A 23,349-nucleotide genomic window follows, 5' to 3' on the forward strand; every position below is an offset into this window, starting at 1 on the left:
AGACAGGCAGTGTGAGACAGGCCACAGTGGTATTTTGGCAGAGGGCTGGGCCTGGTCAAACTCTGTTTATGCTTAAATGGCTCCCTACAACTAGCCATTTAATGATAAAGTGATTGGGATGGTGACAGCAGCATCCAATTGCTAGGCACTGTGGGAATTTCAGCCAGCTGTATCTTCCCCACAAGTGATGTGAAGCAGAGAGGTCATGTACACATCAAATGTATCTGTGACTAACTGTGCTTCGGCAGCCAAGTCTAGTTAATCTCCATGATATCAATTCAATTTCAAACCGCAACAAGTGCATAAAGTAGGAGCAACCACTTAATATCTGGCAGAGCACATAACAAAAGTGAATCCATGTAGCAGTGGACAGCATATGGCAGCAGATAAAGGAGATATAAATGAGACAATAGCTAGATAGGTTTAAAAAAATAATGAAAAATAAGGTTTTACAAACTTATTTTTAGACAGAAATAGCAGCCATCCCCATCTTGCCAACTCAGCCTTCCCTGACAACAGTTTTTCTTGTCCAGATTTTTGTCAATATTATACTCATTAATTCGATAAACCTGTGAATTCCAGGCTGTTAAAACCAGATTTCATTCAAATAGTATATAGCAGCCAACAAAAGAGTCTTAGCACAGCAGTGAAAACATTAATTAGCTTCTGTTTCCCTATTTTCTTATGGATTTCCCCCCACCCTTTTCAGCTTCACCTTCAAAATATCTTTTGGATATCCTTTTCTACTTTTCTCTCTTTTATGAAGATTTTGTCCTTCAGAGCATCATTTTTAGTTCTCTCTACCTTATCACCATATTAAGTTATATATCATCTACCATGATGACTCACAAATCTCTTTCCTCAGCCTTGATTTAATTTTCATACCCTATTTCCTGATACATTTTCTGGATTACCCTTTTAATTGTTAAGACTCAACATTTGAAAACCTGAGCTTTTCTCTTTTTCCCAACTATACACCAGTTTGTTCTTCCCTGGTTTACCCATACTAACAGACACTCCTTTCTTCTCTTCAGCCTCCTTAGGGTTCAGCTGGCTCTTTGCTTGCAACATATACTGAAAAGTATTCTTTTTTTAGATACCCACAGTTAAAAATGAAAGTGTCTCAAATTTCAATAGTCTTCTGGGTAATAGTGACAATGTGCCTACAGGTATTACCTGAAAAAATAACTTTTGGAAAGGGTTTTAAATTTATGCTCTTTTAAACTTATATTCTGTATATGATTGAATCTCCAATCTTGTTTTTAAATAATAAATAATGGGTAGCTTATCTATTCAGTGAATCGATATAATTTTCAGAGTAAGTCTAGGTATTGAATGGTTCATCCCAACTCTGATATATCTTTTCATCAAATGTGTCATTTTTTGTCTTGTCCCTCCCTGCCTGTTTGTTCTTAACTGTGACAAAAGCTTTTAATTTAGAAGGAACAGAGACTCTGCTTTTTTATATTTTTTTCTTTTTAAATGGGTAAGTCATTTAGCTCTTATACATTGTGGTGGTTTTAACGCCAGCTGGAAATTAAACCCCAAATAGGGCACCCTCACTTCCCCACCCTTTCTGACAAGAGAGGGACGAAAGCAGAAACTATGGGTTGAGATAGCAATTTACTGTAAACTAAAAGCAATGGAGTTAAGAAATGCACAGTAACAACAGCAATATTGATAATAAAAGTATACAGAAAAGGTGTTTTACCCACAAAACAGTGTTCACTACCTCAGCTTAGTTCCATGTGGCTGTCAGGACAAAAACAAGATGGTGGACTCTCCCTATAGGGAGCTCCATGCAGAGTTTCTTGTATATTACAAGCTTTGTCTTGCTGTGTGCTTTGTCTTGATGATCTTTAGAAACTAGATTTTTACATTTTCAAAATATGTTAATATTTCTAATCAAGCAACATGGTCATCCAGTGGGATGTAATATAACATTTGGATGTTGGATGTATAGAAAAAAGCAGTACATCCCAGTGCAGCTCTAATAACTGTAAAGAACTGTAATTCACCTCACAAAAAGCTTGGATACTGTGAAAGATATGTAACCTGACTCTTATTCTGGCTTTACACATTCCACATGAGTCTACACTTTCTACATTCAGTACACATTCTACATTTGTAACAATTGTAAGACAGGTTTTTTTGCTTTCATACAGCTAAATTCATCAAGTATTTTGTCTATGACAGCTGTTCTTTTTCATTGGCCCTGACAATCCTGCAGTGTCCATATACTTTAAATTTTATTTAATTTTCTTTACAATTCTACTTAGATATGGGCTTCTTTTGACTTCTTGTTCTCCATTACATTGCAGGCAAACTGCCCATTTTCCATTGTGGGAAACAGGTAGTGTGCCATGTAGGATCAAGGTGTCAACGCTTACCTTTGCTGTGAAAAATGAAGCCAGACTTTATTATTCTCTCATTATCTTTTGTTTTCATTTGTTGTTCAGTGCAATGTCTGTACATGCCCTCTGAGACGGTTTATTGTAATGTGTAACAAAAAAATTATTAAGAGACACATGAAAACCTTGGTAATGAATAGGAAGTGGACCTAATAAGACTATTACTAACATAGACTACACCATGTTATAAAGTGATATCAAATTATTTACTTGTGTAAAACTGTTGAGCTGGTGTGTCTCTTGCTCCCTTACTCTATTCTTGCAAAGGTCATGATTTTGTCATGTGTGGTTATTCCCCATTCCTTATTATTACAGCAGCAATAGTACAAAAAAAAAAAAAAAAAAAAAAAAAGTCACTTTATGCGCCTCATTGTTTAACATCATTCAAACTATGAAAGAAAATACTATTCACCTTGACACCTTTTATTTTAAGTGTTGGCAGCACTATAGTGTAGAAAGTGGCAAGTATACAATTTTGTTAGTAGGAAATCAAACTAACCGTTCTTTAAAAAAATATCATTACTTCAACATTTGTCTGATGTTAAAACATGAATGATTCACATTTGATCTTAAAATATTAGAATATGGCAAAAAGTACAATGTATAGAATATTAGATTTTTCCTACAATGTAAAATAATGTGAAACAATACCATTAAGGCATGCATTTTTACTTCCTCAAAATGCAATATCTGCCATTTCAAACTGGGATGATAAAAAATTTTGTTTTGATAATTTTATTTCCTGGAAGTATTCAAAATGAGTGTGGTTCTTTAAAATACATTTTCTGATGTAATTTTATATGATTACTAAAAATTAGAATTAATACTAATTAAAATACAAAACAATTTATTAAAGATTGGTATTAACTTAGATAATCCATTTGGAGAAAACATTCTTTTTCTTGAGCTGAACATCTATATACATATCTGTCTCAGGAATTATGGTTTTTATATAAAGTTTTACAGAAAAACTAGTGTGAAATTTAGTACTTCAGTCAAATAAACCGTTGATTCTGTACAGTGGTCATAGAGTCACCATCTGAAGCAGTTCATCAGTTGCAAAATTTGTTTTCAAATTGCAGGGTTGATGTTGTTGAGATCACCATCTTGAAATGGCAATTGTTAACACTAAACTATGCTCTGAAACAAACTACATCCTTTCTTTAATCATTGTTCACAGTCATTTGTTTCATAAAAATGGTTACACTTAAAGGACTTCAGCAAGTCCATAAAGAGGAAAAAGAACACATTTACATGAACACAAATCTAAATATATGAAACATAAACATATATGCACAGAGGTATGTATTCTTTAGGCAAGGTATATATTTTTTAGGCATTTTAAAGCTAGCTGTTATTATACTACAACTATTTCAGATTCTTTTCTAGATTTTTACATGGGTGTTGAGAGTTTAGATGAGGGATTCTTAATTGCTTCTTTCTTATTAAGTTGTGAAGAAAGTGTGATCTAAATTTTTTTTAAAATTCCAGTTTATCAGGCTTGGCTATTGAAAAAGAGAGATAGAGAACAAGCTGCATTAGTAAGAGCCGACAGTTTACTTTCAAGGCAAATTGCATGCATTCAGAGCTGAAAATATTCCCATGAAACTGTCACCTCTGCAAACAGTGAAGTTCAGGCTGGAGGGTTTCATGACATTATGCTACATTTTATGAAGTCACATGCCAAAAATATATTATGCCCAATTAATTCAGAGCTTTGTAGATACAGCAATTTGGAAATGCTTATGACAACAGCTTCTGGCCAGGATACTCAGAAACAGGTTTTTGTCAATATGGCTTGCAGAATTTGTCCCAAAAATCTAGGCTACAAGGGGACATATGTGGAAGTAAAAATTTTACAGGTGACCTTGTGCTTTTGTATTTTGCTTTCAAAGTCTTATTTTCCTCTATGAAAAGAGTATTAGAAGTATTGTTTCTTTTTTATACAATGTTTTAAACCTATATTAGTCTGTTTTAAATGTCTAAAGAGCATGAGAGTATAATGGAAGTATAGATTATATCAGAACTTTGTGCTTCTGAATGTATGGTTTCATACATGCTTCTTGCATAGCTTTTCATGCCCCTTTGAGATGCATCCTCCCTCCCTTTCATGCTATCCCTCTTTTTTCTTTTTTTTTTTTTTTTTCCAATTCATAGTATCATAGAATTGTTTGGGTTGGAAGAGACATTAAAGCTCATCTAGCTCCAACCCCCTGCCATGGGCAGGGACACCTTTCGTTAGGCTAGGTTGCTCAGAGCCCCATCCAATCCAGCCTTGAATACATTATACCAGATCACTTGTCTGACCTAGTTTACCATGTGACACAAAGGTTTTGTTTGGTTTTTTTCTAGTAGAATGGAGTGACAAACCAGGGGACGGCGGGCAACTGGCAATGAACATCTAAGAAGAGCTGTGTGATATACTGATAGAAAGGGATGAGGAATTATGCCATGGGGGAGTACAATAAACATTAAGGAGACAATGTTAAAAAAAACATTCAATTCCAAATCTTTATTAAAAATAGACTGGCTGGAAAAAATGCAGAATGTCTACAAGGGTTTAGTTCTATGTGTGTTGCCTGATTCCACAAAGTACATATCAGTAGATTTTTGACAAATATTTGACAATCACTTGCAAAGCAGGACTCTGAACCTTTTTTACAGTCTGAACTGCCACATGAAAGGAGCTCTTTGCAGTTTACAAAATACATGACAAGCACAGGAACGAAGATGTGAAATAAAAATATTTCCATGGCACCTGTTTTAATTTCTTTTTAATTCATATCAATTAACACCATTACTTGCTGAGATTAAACATGACTATAATTTGCTCATAAAGTAATACATTTATTTGTGAATTCAGTATGTACCTTTGGCTGTTCTGCATTCTATTACATTTCCACTCTAACTGGCAAACAAAACTTCATTTTGTCACCATTTTATTTGATGCAATTCCTCCTTTGCCTTTTATATCATGGAAGTAGTCACTCGAAATTCACCTTGGAATTGCATCTCTTGCTCTGCTGCACACTGTGTAAGAACACCTGTCTTGCCAAGAAAATAATGGTAGTCAGGGGCAATTTTCAGGATGGTATGACTCTGGCCAATTAGAATAAATTGGATTAAAAAAGCAACAACTAAAAACAAAACAAAACAAACATATAACCAGTTTAAAGAGATGTTTATGCATCATGTTGGAATATATGACAATTTTAACATATGATTCTTTTATTTTTGATTCAGTAGTAGATTTAACTATATGTCTGAATTCCTTTATTCGTCTTTCACATGCTTTCTGAGAACACAGAAGAATGGAAGGGAGCTTATACAAGGAAGGAGCTGATAGGTAGAAATGTAATTGTTTTGCTTTATGGTTCAGCAGGCATCCTCCTTTTTATAAAGGCAGAGAGATAAAAATGGCTTCAAATAAACATTGAGACCTGACCATGTATTAGAGGTATACTAAGTTAGCAGTAACGATGTGATAAATACAAATTGTCTTTCTTTTTTAGAAAGGAACATAATATAAAAACCATGATTCTTTAAATATCTCAATAAATATTATTTTCAGTGAGATGGCACATATATAAAGAAGTTGTACCACTTTCCAAGACACTAAAAGTCTCATTCCATTCTCTTAAAGGTGTTAACATAACACGATTCAACCGTTGCTGAAGATCTTGAGAAAGTAAATACCCCTTTGCTGAAAAACTGCTAACTATAAGCAAAGTTATGCATTAATGTACTTCTACAACAGAAGCTAATACTTAGTACTCAGCATGATAAGAGTTCAGAGAAAGGACTTTAATGATATAGAGACATGAGTTATACTGTCAGTAAACAGAGGGCATTCATCAGGTTTTATGCTTGTGGATCTCTAGGCAACATTTGATGTTGTGATTGCTAGCTCGTTTAAGAAACGTGTCAAGTTCCAATAAGAACATTGATATTATTTGATTATTTTTTTCTTTTTGGTCATTATTTGCGTTCATTCTGTGGGAAAAGTGTTTTATTTTTTTCTGTGCCTTCAGAATAAATACAGTGAGTTAATACAGTGAGTTACATTCTACATCTAAGGGTTTTGTCAGTCACAGGGAGTTCCTCTATAAGGAAGCATGACCTTTTGGCATATCAGCCACTCCTCCCAGTTTTGTGTCATCAGCAAACTTGCTGAGGATACACCTTGTTGCATCATTCATATCAATGAAGATGTTAAACAGGACTGAAGCAGGTATTGACTGCTAGGCTATACCACTATTTCCTGGCCTTCGACTAGGATTTATGCTACTGATCACCACTCTCCAGGCCTGCCCATTCAACCAATTTTCAGCTCAGCTCACTGTCTGCTCATCCAGGCTGTACACCAACAACTTCTCTAGGAGGATCACAAGGGACACAATGACTTAATCATTTGTTTGTTCCTTTATTGCAACTTGTGAACGTATTCTTCCTTCCTCTTCACCTCTGTATCAAGTCCAGTTTTTTCTGTACTATAACCCTCTAGGTGGTAGAAGACTATGATTAGATCTTCCTGAACCTTCTTGCATGCAGTCTAATCCAGCTTACTCCAAATCTCCTCATATGAAATATGTTTGAGCTCTCTAAATATCTTATACATTGGGGGACCACAATCAGAGATGATTCTCTAACTAAGAAGTCACAAATATCAAATAAAGAGAAATAAACCATTTGCTTTGTAATATATGTTTTTTCTGTTATACATCTGTAAGAGGTTGGTTTTCACCACTGAAAGGATGCATTGCTAATTCATGTCTGACTTACAGCACAACAGGACATCCAGGCTTAGCTGCAAGTTCCATGCTTACTGTTGCAAGTTACTCTGTCTCATCTGCAGGATTTGGAATTTTTCTTTCCTTGATCAAGAAAAATGAAGTAAAATAAAAAAACCTGAAACAATGGGAAAGTACACTGAAAAACAAGGAAAAGTATGAAACAAGTAAAAGAGCAAATTAGAAGATAAGCTACTTAATATACGTACCAATTAAAACATTGTGAGACTAAAAATGAAAAACACATTGGATGATTCCAGGAAAGGCAAAGAAATACTTGGCTGTATTTTGTTTAGACAGTACTTCCCATTCCTGAAAAACATGGAAAAAATTAGGGGGAAAAATAATGAAGTAGAAAAGAGAAGTCTTATTGTATTTCTACTACTGAAAAAAAAAGTGATAGAAGATGGAAAAGTAACAAACCATGGAGAAGTCATATTGCAATGAACGAAAAGGCCAAAGTCAAAGACTGGACAAACACAATTAGGAGGAAAAAGATAGGAAAAACTCGAGGAAGAGGTAGATTTGACATTCAGATTGCTTCCCTATAATGGGTTTGACCTTTAAATTACTGAATTTACATTTTTCTTATCTCTGCATTGTACTTGAACTAAGGGAAATTTTACATTTTAAAACACTTTGATCAATCCATCAATTTGAGCTATTCATGAACCTAAATAAAAACAACTGCCCGTCTTAAAAGTATATTTTTCAAAATATGTAAGCTGTAACTTCCAACAAAGAGCTTACATGGTGCTGAAGTTAGTCATGTGTGTTTCTAAGGAAGTATTTTTTGAGATTTCTCAGAAAAACAGTTTATATCTCAGTCAATATGTCCCTTATTAAATAACATTGCATGCATGCTGAATCCTTGATATCACATTTAGTTAGTCCAAATGTTGTGAAGACTACTGAGGCAGATAATATTTAGATTTTATATGCACTGATGATATATATGTTTGGGGGGTTTTTTTGGCTTGTTTTTGCAAATGGAGCCAAGTAAATTTCGTTCTGCTTTTCCTTCTCTTAATTCTCCTAAATAAACAGAACAAATAAAAAACAAACCTAGAAAATCCTTGGACATTTGGAAGAAAACAACTGTGTTAAGGATATATTATGGTTAAGCAGTATGGCATTTGCAGCAAGCAGACTTATGAACCCGCCAGCCTGTAAGTTACAACCTGGTTTGAACTTTACATTACCTTGAAGTATTTCACAGAGAATACAATACTAGTTCTGTACTTTGAGGGGTGGGTTGTAATAAAGAATACCCATGTAACATTATGCAGTATTGTGTTTCATTCTGTCTAGTAGGGTCTATAAAAGTTACTTATTTCAGAGAACATTGCAAACATAACAGTATAGCTTCAAAGAGTGAACCGTTGAGAAAACTTGCTGTAAAAATCAAAGGTTGTCCAAGGTTACAACTAAATTAATTTAGACTCAGTGCCTGAACTGAAGCTTTGAAAGTTCACACTACATATACTTTGCTAGGTAATTTCTTTCCTATTTTCCTATGTCAGCAATCAGACTAATATAAGAATTTCTCAATTTAATTTGTCTATCTTGCTTTATTTAAGTTAGATCCTAAAAAAGAAAAAAAGAAAAAAAAAAAGGATGAAAAGTAAACTGTGCAAATAACTGTTTTGGTAGTCCCTACTTTGTCTCTCTTCTTTTTAGCATTGTGTTAGATTAACCTTGACAGGAATCCTGATGACTACCCAGATGTTCTCTCACTACACATCATTGTCTGAACAGAGGAAGAAAAGATTAAAAACTCGTGGGTTAAGTTAAACAGAGGGAGATTGCATTCCACATGGACACATCATCACATGGACATCTCACAAAAACTGACTTAACTTGGGGAAAATTTATTGCCAATTAAAACTGTAGGACAGTGAGAAACAAAGACAAAAGCAAAACAACACCTTCCCCTTACCCCTTTTCCAGGTTTAGCTTCACTTTCCCAACTCTACCTCCTTCCCTGTGAAAAGTGCTGGCAGGATGGGGAATGGGGGATTGGGGTCAGCAGCATTCTGCTGCTCCTTCATCTTCACATGTTTTGCTTGGCTCAACACGGGTCCTGCCCACAGGCAGCAGTCCTTCAGAAAATGTCCAACTGCTTCTGCATGGGATGCTCCATGGTCTGTGGAGGAAAAAGTGCTCCACTTTGGTCATCTCCAGAGGCTGCAGAAGAATGTCTGCTCCAGTGTCTAGAACATCTTCTCCTCCTCCTTCTCTGACCTTGGTGTCCACGGGGCTCTTTCTCACACATTTCCCCCCAGCCCTCACTGCCTTACAGTGTTTTCCCCTTTCTCAAATGTGTTTACCCTGAGGTGTCACCACCTTGGCTTATGGCTGTGGGACTCAGCTGTACCCTGCAGTGGGTTTGTTGGAGCTTCCTGGAACTGGCTGTGTCCAGCATGGGGCAGCTCTGGCCATCTCTCATGGAGGCCACATCTGAAGCCTCTCACTATGAACTCCTGGACATCTGCACCCAATACAATCAATAGTTAAAGCGGAAAAAAAAAACCAAAACCTTTATTAAAATCTAAAAATACAAGATACAATAGGAAAAAATAAAATAGGATATCGGTAGTATGATGACGACAAAGCAGTACAAAATTTGGATTACAGTCAAACTGGATCCTATTGACCTTCAGAGATTAATTTATTCTATGGTTTTGAAATTCTGTTAAAATAGATCTAATGCAATGATAGCACCAGTAAAAGTAGCCAGTCAGAGGATAATTAATCAACAAATGGAAAGGATAAGATTCATTTATTTTATCAATAGCTATTTAAAAGTTAAAACCTTAAAAAGAAAACTAATCACACAGATTCTTTATGTGGTTTATGGGGGGAAAAAAAGGCAGGAAAAAGAAATTCAGAGATGGGATGACTCAACCCTCAAAGCTGATGACCCGTCTTGTTCTGTTGATTATGAGTTAGACCTTGATTAGCAGAGTCTTGTTAGTTTTTAGATCCCTAAGTAGCTTCAATATCTATTCAAGCAGTGCTATCAATTGAGATTAATCCCAATTCAAATTTTCAATTTCAATATCAGTTAAACTGAGTATTCATATTCTAATATATTTTATGACTCTTACCGGGGCAAGATATGCTGTTCATCTTGGTTTTTTTTTCTTGCCCATTTTCAATTGTTTTATTCATTTTGTTCAACTCTAAAATTTTTGATAAGTACTATCTTCCTTATAATTAATTATGCTATTCTTATGTCAAGGACATGGTAGTCCCTGATCAAGATTGTGGAGTCTCCTTAAGATACAAATAATAAATTAGACTAAATCTCCATACATAAAGTGTGACTAATAAAAATGGCACATATTCCTTTCAGATTTTTCATCAGTAAGAAAATAGCTTTTTCTGATACTGCCCTTTATTTTTTTGAAACTGAATGCTAATGTTTCAACTTTATCTTTTATTTATTTCTCACTGTTATGACAAAAAAATTACGCTGCGGGTACAATACAATACAACTAATGAAAAATTGCTTCTTGCATCCTAAAGCATGATTTAGGAAGTAAAATCTCAGCTTTTCATGAGCTTTAAAATATTTATTTAGTGAGGAATCCAGCATTAGCATACCTGACTTGATTTGACTTTAGATTGTGATTTTAGACCTTGTGAATTTAGATCAGTTCTTATGGTAATATATTTCCTTAAAAGAAATTTTCTGGTACACTGCTTTGTAACTGGAAGAGATTCATATACAATCTCCTTTCCTAACTTCTCTATTGATCAAAATATTTGCTGGCTGATATTTTTATAGGTTTTATTTTTACTGTATATTTTATTACAAGATACTGTTTTGCACAATCGAAGTTTAAGATCATGTAGAATGATATGTATTTATTTCTGATAAGAAGTCAATCTACAAATTTGACTGATAGAATGTTTTCTTGATTGTTGAACAGTATTTTATCTTTCAATTACTTTGTGCACTGCAAACTGTTCTTAATATCTGATGCATACAAAGACCCAGCACAGTTCCCTCATATGAAAGCTTTGGCAGAATACTCTTTAAAATGCATCAAATAACAAGCTTTTATTATTCAACTTTTTGCAAGGTAGATTTAGTGTGTATATTTTTCTGACATCATTTGCTCCTAACATCCTTTTTCCCTTAATTCTGTTTTGAAGGTGTTAACTGTCTTCTATCGGAAATAATATAAATAAATAGTGTGCCATTTTAGTCATTCTTTGCCTTTATTAGTGAGAACAGTAAGGCAATTTGATGTAATCTGCCTGGAGATCTTTCAGTGATTAAAGCAAAAAACATTTATAAAGAAACTAAATGAGATTTTTTTTAAGTGAACAAAACAAGTTTTTCATAATAGCATAAGAATTAAGATTTCACAGCATGATCTTGCTACAGAGATGCCAAGAACTCATGTGGATTATTAAAACACAAATGAACTTTTAAGAAGCTATAATGATCTATGCACTACAAGAATGTTTAAATGGAAATAGAAAATTAAATTTAAAAGCATTACTTCATGAAGATCAAAGCTGAGGATATAGCTAATTTAAAAGATTTTGAGAGTTTATTACATCAGAAATAACCTACCAAGTAATTTGTTTCTCAAAATATGTAATATGGGGAACTTGTTCTTCACAGAGTCCAATGGGATGAATAAAGACCTACATGCTCTTTTTCACCCCATCTGGATATGTATTGTAGGTCCAGGCTGTTAACAAGGGTATACAGTTTGTCCCTAGTAGTTTCCCCCTTTGGTGTAGGCACTAAGGAAGTAGAAGAGGTGAGGAATGAGTCATCCCCTGCAACCAAAGGGACATTTCTCACTAACTTGATCATAACACATGCCCAGTCAACATGGGTTTGAGAAAGGCAGATCTTGTGTGGCTGATCTGATCTCCTTCTATGAAAAGATCACCCACTTAGTGGACAAGGGAAAGGCTATGGATGTTGTTTACTTAGTCTTCAGTAGGTATTGACACCATTTCCCACAGCGTTCTCCTGGGGAAACTTGCTGCTCAAGGATTGGACAGAAGTACTCTACATTAGGTAAAAAAATGGCTGAATGGCCAGGCCCAGAGAGTGATGGTGAATGGAGTTAAACCCAGCAGCTGACCAGGTACAAGGGGTGTTCTCCAGGGTTCAGTATTGGAGCCGGTCCTGTTTAATATCTTTATCAGAGACCTGGACGAGGGCATCAAGTGCACCTTCAGGCAGTTTGCAGATGAAACCAAGTAGGGCAGGAGTGTTGATCTGCTGGAGGGCAAAAAGGTTCTGCAGAGCTGTCTGGACAGGCAGGATTGATGGGTCAAGGCCAGTAATATAGTATAGTTAGTATAGTATAGTATAGTATAGTATAGTATAGTAAATATAGTATAGTTTCGTTTACTTTAGGAAGAGGTCAAGTGCCAAGTTCTTGCTCTTTCTACCCATTTCTAAGAATGGGTGCAATGTTTCCCTTTCTACAGTCACCAGGGACTTTATCTGGTTTACATGACTTTTCAAATATCATGGATAGTGGCTTGTCAACTACATAAGCCTCAGGACTCTGGAATGTGTCTTGTCCTGTTCCGTATTCTTATGTATATTCAGGTTCCTCAGGTGGTTGCAAACCTAATTTTCTCTTATGTAGTTAGGGACTTTGCTCATCCAGACCCTGCACTGCAGTCCATCCACTCAAGAGGTATGGGAAGAGAGGTTGCCAGTGAAGACAGACAAAACCCATTGTTGAGTACCTCAGCCTTTTCCTTGTCTGTTATTAGTTTGCCATTCTTGCTCATCAATGGGGGTACACTTTCTCTACCTGTCTTTTCTGGATGAAATACCTGTAGAAGCCCTTCTTATTCTTTTTATCCTTTGCCAAGTTCAGCTCCAGCTGCATCTTGGTCTTCTTCATCCCATCCCTAAACAACTGGGTAGCATTCCTATCCTCTTCCCAGAATACGGGCTGTGAAATATCCATTTGAAATACATATCCTGCAATGGCAATATTTATGATCTACTAAGTAAAGAAATAATGTTTTAGAAAACCAAATGTATAACTACATGCAAAAGGGAACTAAAACAGAGACACAATGCTTTATTTCTAATGTAATTCTTATGCTGCCTGGAGTGATCTCTTATACAAGTCTTGCCAGAGTCAAACTAAACCTAGAAAAGGAGTGGAAGATATATTTTTTTTAATTTGTTTTCTTTTGTTTGGTTGTTTTTTTTTTCTTTTTTACTATCCAAGTGCACTTTAATTGATAATAAATTAAATCAAATAATTTTTCTTTAAGCTGAGTCTCTTTTGCCCATGGCAGTAAGTGGTATGTAATCTCCCTGTCTTTATCTTGATGTACAAACATTTTAATTTTATTTTCTTCTCCTTTTCACTTAAGGAAGAGTAGTGAGAGTAGAGTTCAAATCTGTGAGAAGACAGTGTACACAGAGTTTATATTTCATAGAAATGAAAAAAACCTAGTACCACATACCTTTCAGCCTTGCATGACATTAATAACAATTTAAGATGAAAGATCAGTGCCACTAATTAGTGTACAGGCACATATCCTGTGACACCTTGTTGCCAACAATGGTCAATACTTTTCAGAAAAAAGATACCTTGAGCACTGGAACAAATATGGGAAAGTGAATGTTCCCTTCAGAAAGTGCTTATGTAGCATATCTATCCTCTTTAACCTGCTTATTCAAAAGTTCTGCAAACACAATATGCTAACTGCATCAGAAAGGCAAAGATGTGAATAGATATTAATGAACTATCATACTTTTTATGACAAAACAGAAAATTATTCTTTATAAGAGACCACATTCACAGTCATAGGACTATCTTTTTAATACAGATGCCAAAGCAATTTACTTCACCATTATTCCAGGCTCTTTTATGATCTAGTGTAAAAGTGTGTGAAGTCATTTCCATCACTCCTCCTTTCTCCATGTATAAAACACATATAGAAAAAGAAAAAAAGGTTTTTTGAAAATGGAAAGAGTGAATATTTTCCACTTTTTGCACTTTATTGTCATTAATAATTTCTTTTTCTATTAAGATCATGTACTGTCTCCTTTTTACGTGAAAAGACTGGGAGGTGAACAAAGCTGAGAGCGAAACCTGGTATGGGCAACATATTTCATCAGTCTTTAAAATCTTTAGGAGTAAAACACACTAAAATTATAGAATATGCAGTAGAATTTGCAAATTGTGCCTTAATTATACTAGAAATAGCTTTTAAATTTTGTAGGAAAACAGCTTTGCAAAGCATTCCTCCTTTCAGACAATTCATTGTCTCTAGGTTAGGTATTATGTGAAAGATAAATGCTTCCATTTCGATGATTTTAAAGTTCATTAGTTAAAAGCATGGTATGAAAAATATTTTAATATTATTTTTTTTTAAATTTTCAAACACTCAAAACTTATTATTTGATTTAAGAAGATCTTTACATATTATGAGCCAGAAGGAGTATCGAACATGAAGTTATCCAATATAGAAGAAAGTGGTGAATTCAAAATCTGCTGAATTCTAAGTGATTTGCTGTCAACAGAATGGGACTGACAGACTTTTAAAAAATTTTATTGTATATTGAGTCATCAGCGGAGCCCTGTGTAACTGCCAGTATTGTTATCTATCATGTCATGGACTTAGAAACTAATACAGAGAGCATTTGTATGTCTTATATCAATACACCACTATTGGAGACAGAGACAAAATTAGGAGATTTAGCTGGTAGTCATTCAAAATTTTGGCATTATTTTTTTCTTCAAAATAATCCTACAATAAAACTGGAAAGGTGATGCAGCCTTAATTCTGGAAAACACTTCCAGACACATAAGTACTGGAAAATTAGAAAGGCTTCCCCAAGGGGGAAGTTGTGCTTGACCATCTCGATAAACCCCTATGATTAAATAATTTGCTTGGTGCATGAGGGGAGAGCAATTCAGTAAGGCTTGAGACACTGTCTCCTATAAAATCCTTGTAGAAAAGCTATTGGAATCTGGGCTAGATGATCAGTGAAGTGAGTTAAAAATTAGCTGAATGGCTGGGCCCAGAGGCAGGCAATCAATGGCTCAAAGCCTAGTTGGAGGCCAGTGACTAGCAGTGTACTCCAGGGATCAATACTAGGTCCAGTCCTTTTTAACATCTCCATTAATTGAAATGGATGATGGGGCAGAGTAAACCTTGGCAAGTTTTCTTTTGATAGAAAACTGGCAAGGGTGGCTGATACACCAAAGATTCATGCTCCTATCCAGAAGGACCTCAACAAGCTGGAGAACTGAGAGAAGTATCAAGGAATTCAAAAAGAACTGCAAAATCCTGTACATGCGAGAAGCGTTCCCAAACATAAATATGTAGGATAGGAGCCACACAGGTGAAAAGCAGCTTTGTAAAAAAAGCTCTGTCTCATTGAAAGGGTGTCTGATTAAACACATACCAGCAAGGTGCCCTTGCTACAATGAAGTCCAATGGTATCCTGGTGCATCCAACTATTTCCAGAAATTCCATGCAAATGGAACTTTTCAGCACTGATAAGGCCACTCTTTGACTCCTCTATCCAGTTTTGGGCTCCTCAGAATAAGAGAGATACAGGCATACTGAAGAGTCCAACAAAGGGCCACAGAGATGACAAAGGGACGTGAGCATCTCTCCCATGAGAAAAAGCTGAGGCTTCTGGAATTTTTCAGCCTGGAGAACAGAATTACCAGGAGTAAATATGTTAAGAGAGGATCTCAAGAAGACAGAGCCAGACTCTTCAGTGGTGCCTATCCACAGAACCAGGGCAACAGGAGAAGAGTGAAACACAGGAGGTTCTGTCGGAACATCAGGAGACACTTTCTCACTGTGAGAGTGACAGGGTTCTCTAAAGATTGAGAAATGTACATAATGAGATATTGGAAAGCTTGGTCCTGGGAAACCGGCTGCAGGTGGCCCTGACTGAGAAAGGGAGTTTAACCAGAAGACTCTCCAGAGTTCCCTTTCATCCTCAGGCTTTCTGTGATTCTGTGACTGTGATGTCATAATGGATTTTTTCACTCCTTTGATCATCAGCTGCTTATTGTGAAATAACCTGGAAAGGGGCAGCCTCTAAGATGTATGAAATTGCTGGCAAAATTATGGTTATGTACCACAAAGTTCTGTCTTATAGACATGTCAGATGCTCACTATTGCCTTTGAATAGACTTTATCTGTGGGTTTATTACTAGAATTTTGCAAGGCTGGATTTCTTTGTTTTCAGCTCAAAATAAGTTATTTTAGATAGGATTTTTTTATTCCCATTTTATTTCTTTCCCAGGAAGTTTCTGAAGAATGATCATACATTTGAAGATGAGAAAAGCAAGATCTTTTTAAAAAGAAAAAAGACAATTACAATAATAAGACAAAATCTTTATGACAAAAAGGATAAAATAAATAGGATAAAAGCCATGTGGAAAGTACTTGAGTAAAAAGAGGGAGAGAGCAAGAGACTGCATATGAAATCTTGAGGATCTTGATGTGAAGCAAAAACTGTACCCTCCAAATAGTTCATAGACAAATTTTTATAGTGTTTTTGATTGAGCAATGTACCTATTTAGCACATTATCCGTTTGTTGGTATGAGAAAGAAGTAGGTTCAGAAAAACTGAATAGTATGTCCATCGTAATAACAAATAAAAAAGGTATCAATATTATACATCAGTATCAAAACCAGCAATTAGTAAAGATTGGAACCTTAGTCTCAAATGACTGATTTCTAATTCTGATTGTCATCCAGATATAAGAGAGCAAAAAGCAGTTCTTTCTGAAAATCTCAATTTCAAATATCGTGGTGCAACATGAGCTCAGGATAATCCCTTCATGTTTTAATCTTTAAACAGATCATGAAGAATTCTTTCTTTTCCTGCTTTGTTTTGCCATGAAAGATTTCAGTATCAAATCACACATTTTTCCTTTGTTTATACAGGTAATATCAAAACTGAAATTCTGAAGGAAAGACACTTTAAAAAACATGAACGGTTAAAAATCATTAAGGCTTTTGCTGTTTTAAATTTACTAGAAAGAAAGTAAAAAGAAATCCAGAATATAATAGCTAAACATTACATATTCCTGCATAACAATAATGTGATTTTGAAAAAAAACAAACTACTAAAGTTTTTGCATTCATTGATATAGAAAATAAGAGAAGTTATAATTGCTCTCTCTAATTCTATGAAGTCTGTTACATGTCTCTAACCTGTTACTGTAATTGATAGCATCACCATACTTTTTCAAGGTTAGAGAATTTGGGGTGGAGGTAATCCTTTCTGGATGTCCTTGATGCTTCCCTCCTTCCCTGTAGAAAAAATGCATGCTACAATGAGTGTTTGTTTTAGATATACTTAAAAAAAAAAAAAAAAAAAAAAAAAAAAGAAAGACATACTACTGTATTTTTTACATAAGAACTTCTTCTCTAAACAGCAATTTCAGGTATCATTTTTTTATGGTCTTATCTCTTGGAAGGGAAAAATAAAGCAAGAGAAAATAGCACTTGAAGTTCAGTCCTCGAACATAGCCTTTGCAAGACAACAGAGAGTGATGAATAGACCATTCTATATCCCATTCTCTCTGAATTAGTACCTTAAACCTTATTTTTAAGGCATTTTTAGCAAAAACATATATTTCTATATGACATGATTATTTATCAGGTGAGCCAGCTTCTTTTGACAAAAGCTTCACATTTTCTGCAAAAATCACTGGTGAAGTATTAGGCGACCTGAATCTCTCAGGCACAGAGCACTGTTCCCTTGAGGTTGATTATTTGGCTGCCCGAATATGTCATTCTAAAGAACAGCAGATACATCTTCCAGATTCAATTATGGAGAGGCGACACCATCATTTCCTCTTAATATAACAGTTTATCTTTTATTGTGACGATCAGGAAAGCCAATCCTAATGAACAAAATGTCAAGCATATGGGGGTAGGAAAGATAGCTGAAATGGCTCATCAGATCGAGATATAAAGCAATTCAGCCCAGGAAAATTAAATAGCAAATGATTATTGTTTGCAAAGACTGGGCTCATCTGTGAATGCATTAAATTTATTGTTTTAATTTGTTTTTAAATAAAAATGCAACTTCTCGGGTTTAAATGCATCACTTGTCTTTAATAAATCTGTCATTGTTGTGTCTTTATCATATATGAATTTGAGAAGTAATCTTAGTATAGGGAAAGCACAACTAAATCATTGTTTAATGTTTGCAACGTACACAAGTCATATATGCAACGATCTTTTAATATTTGGTCCTAATGTTTGTCTTGAATAAGGGTATGAAGAAATTACCTAATCTTTCCCACATACTATATTATACCTACATGTGTGACTATCTAATTGTCTCATTTGAAGTGTCTAATATTCAATATATTCATGATTAGTGTTTACAGAACAGGACTCAAACAGCAGGAAACTAACTATTTCAGAAGTAATAAACCATCATAATCTGAAATTAGGGTAACATTTACAAAACCTTACTGTGCTCTGATCTGCTCTGAGAAATGGAGGGAGTACGCTAAAAAACCCTAAACCAATTAGAACAGGCAGCAATCAGAGGCACCAGGAGCCAGCCTTGTATTGCACTGCTTCTACAGCTTTATGCAGCAACTAACAGAGTGGCAATGAATGTTATTGTTCACACTGAATCATTTAGATTGGAAAAGTCCTCTGAGATTGAATCCAGCCTTTGACTGGTCACCACTTTTTCAATTAGACCATAGCATTAAGTTCCACGTCCAGCTGTTTCTTGAGCAACTCCAGGGATGGTGACTCCACTGCCTCCCTGGGCAGTCCATTCTAATATTTAACAGCTCTTTCTGTGAAGAAATTCTTCCAGATGCCCAACCTGAACCTCTCTTGACACAGCCTGGGCTTTGTCCTCTCATCCTGTCACTGGTTGTCTGGGAGGAGAGGGCAACCCACACATGGCTACAACCTCGTTTCAGAGAGTAATAAGGTCTCCCCTGAGCCTCCTTTTCTCCAGGCTAAACAGCTCCAGCTCCCCCACAGGACTCCCTGTCTAGACCCTTCACCAGCTTATTTGCCCTTCTCCAGGTATGCTCCAGCACTTCAGTGTCTTTCTTGTAGTGAGAGGCTCAGAACTGAACACGGGATCTGAGGTGTGGCCTAATTATTGTTGAGTTCAGTGGGACAATCACTGCTCTGGTCCTGCTGGCCACACCATTCTTGATACAGTACAAGATGCCATTGGTCTTCTTTGCCCCTGGGAATAAGGTGGTTGTCAACCAGAACCCTCAAGTCCTTTTCTGCTGGCCCTCTTTCCAGCCACTCTGCCCTCAGCCCACCATGTTTCTGTGAGGGCGACTATATCACAGCTTTCCTTGTGCACTGTGTTTTCCAGCTCCTCCAGTTTGTTATCTTACCACATGCATTGGTGTCAAAGCATTTCAGATGAGCTATAGATTTCACCTACAAATCTGGCATGCCACCACTAGGCTCATCTCTGCTGAGCCTGGTCTTACCCCCTTCTCCCATCAAACCGAATTTAAAGCCTTCTCAATCAGCCTGCCAACTCATGGGTTAAAACTCTCTTCCCCCTTTTAGACAGTGAACTTCATCTGTCTCCATCAGGCCTTTTAGTGTGTAAACTACCCCATGATCATAAAAGCCGAAATTCCCTCCATAGCACCCATCCTTCAGCCACATGTTGATCAGATAGGCTTTCCTGTTCCTTTCAGCATTTTTCCCTGCAACAAAAGGAAAGAGGGAAAACACCACTTGCACTTTTGTCCCTTCCACCAGTCCTTTAGATTGCCCTAGGATTTCTCTCATCGACCTTGTCTGTGCCTAGCTGGACAACAGGCAGTGGGAAATAATCAGAGGGCTGGAGCAGTCCCATCAGTCTCCTGGTCATATCTGCTACCTGGGCCCCAGGGGGGCAGCTGCTTGGGAACACCCTGTAGAGCTTGATCTAACCCTCACCCTGGGCTCGGTTTACTTGCCCCTGCTAACACTGCTGCTGCCTCACGGTTTTTTCAGCTTTTTTTCTACAGAAGAGCATCTGTAAAATTTTAGAAATGTTCTTGTTTTGTCATCTGGTAAAGCAAAGACCTTTTGAAGTGTCTTGTGACAAAGAAGACACTAGACCACCCAACTGACTAAAGCTTTTTCTGTTCCTTTTGTGCAATATGTTATCACTAACTTTCCCATTTTTGACAAAGCAGGAAGATTGAATAATTAGGCAGCTGAACGTGCTTTTTTTTCTCTTGAAAGTTGAAGGATGATCTCAAAATTGCTCTCTCCAGAACAAAATATTCCAACTATGTGGAATAAATATACTGAAAAAACTTTTTTTTGAGTTTTGTATTTCATGATTTTTATAGTTCAGCCACCAGAGTGTAAGGCAGATTTGTCATTTTGCAACCTGGTCAGTACAAGTGTTTACAAAAAAATATGAATCCACTTTAAGTGACTGAGAAGCCTTTTTTTTCCTCCCATGATAAGTTGTAATTCAAATCAGTCAGAAAAAAAAATAATTTTGATTTCTGTGTAGAACCATGTAACTTGGACTTTGTTTAGGTATTTAGTTAAGTGATTTTAGGTCTCCTCATATACTGAATTTTGAGACAAAATGAGTTGATATTTTTGAGGAGCTATTGTTACACTATTAATTAACAGTTCTATTCCAAATCTGGAATGACAAAAGCTACTGAAATTTTAGTGAGATACCAGTGCTTCTGTGAGAAAATCTTCCTGTTACCATTTCCTACATAAAATTTAAAATACCACAAACATAATTTGGAAGTATAGAAATCAATCCAGATGAAGGTGGTAGGGACCAATGTTTCCCACAGGATGCTTCCTACAAACTCAGTGGAGATTAGCATATACATCTAGTAATGGATTCTTATAGTCTCCAGAATATTTGTTTTCTCTATGTGCCTTCATCTTGCAAGTTTGGGGTATTTGTAGATGCAACGAGTGTTTTTAACATGTAGTGTGTTTGTAAAAATTATTTCCCATTGAAAAATATGAATTTAAAGTTCTAGTCAACTTTCCATGCTGCTTGGCTTCAACTGAGTTCTTGTAATTGACTAAATGTGGGCATTAATTGCTTGTTTTAATTTTTTTAATCTTAATATTTAAAAGTTTTTGGATCCTAAAGAAACAGCAGTCTGTAAACCTTGTATATTTTCTTTCTCATTACTTTCTCCAGGACTATACTGATAATGAATTTTAAAAATACTTCAGTGCAATAAAAAAGACAAGTTAAATAAGTAATGAAAACAATCAAGAAGTTTGTGGAAAGCATAGCATGCTACTTCTATTTTACCAGAGTTAATTTTGTACCTTGAATGAGGTTATAAATGCAGCAAAAGAATTTTCTGAAGTTTGTATGTTACTTATTCAGTCACCATGTCTGGAATGCAAAATACTTATTCTTCTATTGTATTTTAGTCCTTTCATTGTTCAGATCTAGAGAATAAACACATCATTACCATTACAATCCAAGCTGGGAAATGGGAAAATCAGAAATTGAAAACTCTTTGTTGTCCATTATCATGCACAATAGGTAAAGTAGCTAAGAAAGACACATCTAAAGTACCTTGATTCAATTTGTGCATAAGAAGGCAAGAGACATATCATTGCGGTGCCTAGGGGAAGGTCATGTTGCAAGTGCAGACCCTGATTTAGAGCTGAAGGCCATCACACACCTGGACTTATCGAAGCCTCAGAGAGAAATGATGGAATGCATTTCAGGCTGCAAGCACTGCAGTAAGGACAGCTCTTTTTCCGATAAATGCTAAATAAAAGCTTGCAAATTTATAGTGCCACCTGCTCTCTTTCTCTCTCATACTAACTTTGTCCACCTCTGTTTTCCTTCCTTCTTTCTAGCGAAAATAGATATGGGGTAATTCTTTATTCGAAAACTGAACAAAAGAAAATTTGGTATTTGGACCTGATCTTATTCCTATACCTGACAGGTTTGGGTTTTTTTTCCTTTTTTCCTTTCCTTTTTTAAACAGAGCTGACTACAGATCTTGGATAATTGAACACTGTCACCGGTTAAGTAATTGCAAAGCATCAGAGTCAGTGAAAAAGAAAGCAAGAGAGCTTGAGTGCCTCTTTTGTCCTTTAAAGAATTTCGGGAGTTTATACATTGTATATGCACACAACACAAGCACCTTTCATGGTCTTTCTCTTCTCAAAAATGCTAAATAGAATTCAATATGAAAGAAATAGCAATTATTACACAAGTCAATAAATTCACATACATGTTACAAGCTATGCAATTTTTTACTTCTTTTGAGTGACCTATATTTTAAATATTTTTAAATAATTTTGTAGATTTATATAATTACTAAAACATAACCCCAGATGAAGATCCCATTGAGCTTTACAGATTAAGCAATATGGTTTTGTGGGTTTTTGTTTGTTTTTTTGTTCTTTTCTCTCTTCTTTGCCTTTCACAAACAGCTGTATCAGAATTATGCCTCTTTTTACTTACTACTGAGAATTTTAAAAGATTACTATCTCTCCTAAATTGTGTGGTCATATAACTACAGTGTAGGAAATACCATCAGTAATTTTCTACTGCATAAGTTAATACTGCAGAGGGAGGTATGAGTGATATATATATATTTTTTTCATAAGAAAAGTGACCGATTTTGCAGCTCCCTTCATCATTACAGTCATTGGACATACCCTTTTTTGTGTATGCATTTTTCAGTATGTGGCGCTTCTATATAAACCAGTACACAAACATTTACTTGTGCTAGCACTTTAGTGAATCTATTTTGGTAAACCATGGGAAGAGCAGAATGAGATAAAGAAAAAACAATATGAAAATTAAAAGCCTTGAGTAAAGCTTTCCAGCTCTGCCTATAAAATTATTGAGATATATATGGAGAGCTTCGTCTTTATTTCGTAGGAAAAACTTCACAATAACAGATCCAAACTATAGCTTCCACTAATGTCTTTTTACTGCAGTAGACCTTTTATGTAGCTGTTAAAGTTTGACAAAGGGAGCTGTTGTGTTTGATAGAAAGCTATGAAAGTTTAGATATTAATGGGTTAATATTTTCATATATAACTATTTGAGAAAACATACAGTTGATTTTTTTCCTGTGTTTTTGTATAAACACAAGGAGGGAAATAAAAAACAACAGAAACAAAACAAAACAACCTCC

Source organism: Lichenostomus cassidix, chromosome 1, assembly GCF_008360975.1.
Source record: "Lichenostomus cassidix isolate B80296 chromosome 1, HeHo_3.0, whole genome shotgun sequence".
Lineage (NCBI taxonomy): Eukaryota > Metazoa > Chordata > Aves > Passeriformes > Meliphagidae > Lichenostomus > Lichenostomus cassidix.